The sequence below is a fragment of the Phoca vitulina genome, unplaced genomic scaffold, assembly GCF_004348235.1.
Source record: "Phoca vitulina isolate PV1807 unplaced genomic scaffold, GSC_HSeal_1.0 scaffold31, whole genome shotgun sequence".
Lineage (NCBI taxonomy): Eukaryota > Metazoa > Chordata > Mammalia > Carnivora > Phocidae > Phoca > Phoca vitulina.
The window spans coordinates 19,009,733-19,015,113 of record NW_022589734.1 but is presented as its reverse complement, the minus strand read 5'-3'; the positions used below and the strand labels follow the sequence as shown (position 1 = coordinate 19,015,113).

General features: G+C 40.7%; 1 non-coding gene across 1 annotated transcript; it reads right to left on the bottom strand.

The window, feature by feature from the left end:
• Positions 1–4,377: 4,377 nt before the first annotated feature.
• TRNAS-GCU lies at positions 4,378–4,448 on the bottom strand. Its single transcript has one exon. It is a non-coding gene; the product is annotated as a tRNA-Ser (tRNA).
• Between the last annotated feature and the right edge of the window lie 933 nt (positions 4,449–5,381).

Here is a 5,381-nt window from a genome sequence, read left to right as displayed (position 1 = left end):
CTTCAAGAGTAGGCTAAGAAATTTGACAATGAGAACCAGTAAATTTTGAATGAAGAAATTTTAGGAAAGAGAGTAATACCTTAGTAACCATGAATTCTATGATGGTACACGGGGCTAGGGCAAGATGGGGAAATTGTTGGCAACAGATTAACCACTATCCCACCACAAAGTAACAATCCAGTTTACCCCAAAATGATCGAGCAGCGCTGATTTTCAGGGGCTAGAGGTTGCCAGAGAATGGGGAAAAGGAGCAAATATGAGAATGCTTATTGAAAAATAATTGGCATATTGATGACTGCTTGGATATGAAATTAGGGAAAAGGGTAAGGATAAAGTCAGTGTCCACCATGCACAAATATAAATTCAAAATGAATTAAAGGCCTAAATATGAGACCTGAAACCATAAAAATCCTAGAAGAGAGCACAGGCAGTAACTTCTTTGACATCAGCCGTAGCAACTTCTTTCTAGATAAGTCTCCTGAGAAACAAAAGCAAAAATAAATTATTGGAGCTACTTCAAAATAAAAGTTTCCCCACGGCGAAGGAAACAATCAACAAAACTAAAAGGCAACCTATGAAATGAGAGAAGATATTTGCAAATGACATATCTGATAAAGGGTTAGTATCCAAAATATGTAAGGAACTTTAAAACTCACACCCCAAAAACAAATAATCCAATTTTTAAATGGGCAGAAGACATGAATAGACATTTCTCCAAAGAAGACATACAGATGGCCAAAAGATACATGAAAAAATGCTCAACATCACTTATCATCAGGAAAATGCAAATCAAAACCACAATGAGATATCATCTCACACCTGTCAGAATGGCTAAAATCAAAAACACAAGGAACAACAGGTTTTGGCAAGAATGTGGAAGAAAAGGATTTCCACTGCACTTATGCACTGTTGATGGGAATGCAAACTGCTACAGCCAATGTGGAAAACAGTATGCAGTTTCCTCATAAGGTTAGAAATAGAATTACCTTATGATCCAGCAATCACACTACTAGGTATTTACCCAAAGACTACAAAAACACTAATTCAAAGGGATATATGCGTCACTATGTTTATGGCAGCATTATTTATAATAACCAAGATATGGAAGCAGCCCAAGTGTCTATCAACTGACGAATGCATAAAGAAGAGGTAGTGTGTATATATGTAATGGAATATTATTCAGCCATAAAAAAGAATGAAATCTTGCCATTTGCAACAACAATATATGGAGCTAGAGTATTATGCTAAGTGAAATAAGTTAGTCAGAGAAAAACAAATACCATACGATTTCACTCGTGGAATTTAAGAAACAAAACAAGCAAAGGGGAAAAAAATTAGAGAGACAGATGAATCAAGAAACAGGCTCTTAACTCTAGAGAACAAACTGATGGTTACCAGAGGGGAGATGGGTGGGGGGATGGGGGAAACAAGTGATGGGAATTAAGGAGTGCCCTTGTTGTGATGAGCACTGGGTGTTGTATGGATGTGTTGAGTCTCTATATTGTACACCTGAAACTAATATTACACTGTATGTTCACTAACTGGAATTAAAATAAAAAAAAAAATAAAGTCGGTGTCTAAATTTTGAATTTGAGAAGTTGAGAATCATAGTAGTCCTACTGTAAAAAAGGAAAAAGTAGAAGCAATTGGCAGGAATCTTATCTCGGGGGAGATGATATGTTTCGTTTTGGAGTGTGGAGAAGGAAATGATATTGTAATTCTCAATAGATAACACACAGTTGTCAGATGATGTTGAAGCCTGGGGTTCAGAGGAGAGGATTAGAAATATGGATTTGAGAAACTTTTTCAGAGAGAGCATCATTTCCACAGTGGAAACCTTGCTGCTAGGTGAGATCTATAGGAAATGTGGAGAGTGAAATGACCAGAGGGCGAAGGACTGAATGAACATTGTCTAATCAACCTGGCTTCTTGATGAAGAATTTTCCTTTTTTTGATTGATCCTCAGTCTTTCAGAAATGCCAACTTAGCTAATGTTACACCTCTGCATGTTTCAAGTAGCTAATGAATACAGTCCTGGACAGAGGGATCACCATAAACAATATCATTTCTCGTGGGTCATCCTGGGCTTACTTCTGGGCCAAAAGCAGTTAAGTGCTGATTTAAGAGCCTGGAGGTAGAATTAGGACATGCCCAGATAATATTAGATAGGGTGAGTGTGTTATAATAAGAATTCACATTTGATCTTGTCCCTGGTTCCTGTCATAGATCTCCTAAAATTTTGAAATCCCCTGAACGATAACAGTGTTTTTTGTGTGCTAATGAGATGTCTCCTGGCTGGGACCCCTAGATTCTGGATGAGGACCGGTTACCAGAAAGACCAAGCTGTGATCAGAAGTTTGGAAATTTTAACACCTTCCCCGCCCATCTTTGGGGAGAAGAGGGGGCTGAAGATGGAATTCAATCACTAGTGACCAATGATTTAATTAATCATGCTACATAATGAAACTTCCATAAAAACTCCTGAACAATGGAGTTTGGAGAGCTTGGTTGGTGAACACATCAATCAAAGAGCTGAGCAGAGGGGGAGTCTGAAAAGGACATGGAAGTTCTATGCCCTCCCTCACCCCCATACTTGCCAGGGTCATCTCTTTCTTTTGGCTGTTCTAGGGTTGAATCCTCTATAATAAATCAGTAATAGTAAGTAAAACACTTCTGTGAATTCTGTGAGTCACTCTATTGAATTATCAAACCTTAGAGGAAGTGGTGGGAACCCGTGGTTTTGTGGTCAGCCTGGCAGAATGACAGTAGCCTGGGCACCCCACTACCACTTGTGTCTGAGGTGGGAGCAGTCTTGTGGGACTGAGCCCTTACCTATGAGGTCTGATGGTCACCCCAGATAGTGTTGAAATTGATTTGAATTGTTGGACATCCAGTTGGTGAGAGAATCAGAGAATTAATTGGTGTTTTGTAAAGATACTATGTATCTGGTGTCCAGGGCCAGGGGGGGGGGGGGGGGGGTACCTCTCTATAGTCCTGGAGGGTACAGAGCTGATCAGTAAATATTCACCAGTTCCGGTAATTCACGATTCTTGGCTCTCTGTCCTGACTAATGGAGGTGTTTATCTGGCTCTTAGTCATGAATGTCACCTTCCTGGAGCCATATGTCAACAACATACAGTGTTGCAGAGAATTCACATAGAATGGTGACTAGAACGTTACAAAAAAAAAAAAAAAAAAATCTCTGATAATAGGTTCTAGTAAAATGTGTGGTGGCAGAAGCCCATTCTGAGGATTAGGAATGAAACTATAGTTTGAGGATATGGAGACCAGGTGGACCCATCACTTGTCTGAAAAGCATTGGCAGAGAGGAAAGGAGCTACATGGCCCAATAGTCTGCAGGCATCCTTGATTCCCCCGATGGTTACTTGGGTCTCCTCTGTAGGGAGTCCTGTAATCCTGCCTCAAGCATGTGGTTGAGAGCAATATTGTAAGTTTGATTGCTATGAAATGACTTGATCCAGCATGGGAAATAAATCACAATTAGGGACTGTAATAGGTATGGAGGAGATCAGGAAGGTGTGCCAAGATTTAAAAAAAAGAAAAAAGAAAAAAGAAAGAAAAATATTTTTAAGCTTGTAAATAGTACACTTCAGTTTCAACCCACAGGATTTGTGAACATGTGGCAAGGGCATAGGGATTCTCCAAATAAACCTGCTCATTTTATGAGAAAGCTGAGGTAGCTCTTCTTTAGATCTCAGACTAGTTATCAAAAGGGCAGGGGCAGAGACTGGACCCTCAGTCCCATACTTTTATCCTTCTCCTTCTTCCCACTGCCTTCCTGATTTTGTGCATGGCCACCATGCTGCAGGCCTATCTTCTCACAAATTTGTCATTCCTCTGCTTTCTGCCATGGTGTTTCCTACACTTGTCCGACTCTTTCTCTTAGTTCTCTGCATTGCATGCTATCCTTCCCTTGAGATTTGTTACAAATGTGTTATTCCCCATGAAGACTCCCCTGAGGACCCTCCTACAGTTCTCTCTCTTGCTGAGGTCTTACAGCTCATTGACTCGTGCTTGTATTGTCCCTATTTACGGGCTGTTCTGAATGTCTGGCCAGACTGAGAGAGCTGTCGGAAGGAATATGCCCTATACATATTTACTTTATTCACATGATCTATTGTATCTTTCCGTATAATCTTCATTTCTTTTGTTTTTTTTTTTTTAAGATTTTATTTATTTGTTTGAGAGAGAGAGCACAAGCTGGGGAGAGAGACAGAGAGGGTGAGGGAGAAGCAGACACCCTCCCGAGCAGGAAGCCCGATGCGGGGCTCGATCCCAGGAGGCTGGGATCATGACCTGAGCCAGAGGCAGACACCCAACCATCTGAGCCACCCAGGCGCCCCAAAACGAAGTGTCTGCGTTGGCCAGGAATTGAACCCGGGCCTCCCGAGTAGCAGGCAAGAATTCTACCACTGAACCACCAATGCTGTGCTTTTATTTCTATATTTTTTTCTTCATGATGTTTTTAGTCTAACTGGCCTAAAGATTTTAGCACCAGCAAACTGGAGTGACCTCTTTCCTCCTTTGTACAGGTCTTCCTGAATCACTGTCCACATAGATCTGTGTTACAGAAAATATATGTGGGTAACGATAACAGGAAGTGAAGAATAAACATCAATAGTTTGAATTGAAGACTGAAGTTAATTTAAAACCTAATTATCAGGGACTTCCTCAAGACAGAGGGTGTGACTTAAGTTAATAAACTTCTCATAACAGGCATTCCTGAAATGGAAGGTCTTTTTCTCACACAGAACATACTTTATTGACTCTTCTGTGGGCTGTATTCATAGTTAGGACTAAAAAATCCAGTGGGCTTAATTCCCAGGAGTGTCTCAACACTGGAAACAGCCTTTTGTCGAGGAAGAAGAATGCTACTAATCTGATGTGGTTTTAGGAGCACCAGGAAGGCCCTCTCCCCACCCATTCCCTCCAGCCCTGAAATACCAGTTCTCACTTGACAAATACAAATAGTATTGGGGCACCTGGGTGGCTCAGGCTGTTGAGCACCCAACTCTTGGTTTTGGCTCAGGTCATGATCTCAGGGTTGTGAGATTGAGCCCCTGCATCTGCTTGAGATTCTCTCCCTCTGCCCTTTCCCTGGCTTGTGTGTGCTCTCTCTCTCTCTCTTTCTCTCTCACTAATAAATGAATAAATCTTAAACAGATAAAATAATAGGAATAGTATTAAAAAATTTTAATAGTCTCAAAAGGCCTAAAACTTTACATAGAAAATCATAGAGAAAACTTACATTAAATACCCCTCCAAGAGGTAATACATTGACTTAAGTTAAAGCTACTTTAAGAGAGAGGGTAGGAGAAGACACAAAGGAGCTCTGTAATTTGAAAGGTGGTGGGGGAGGA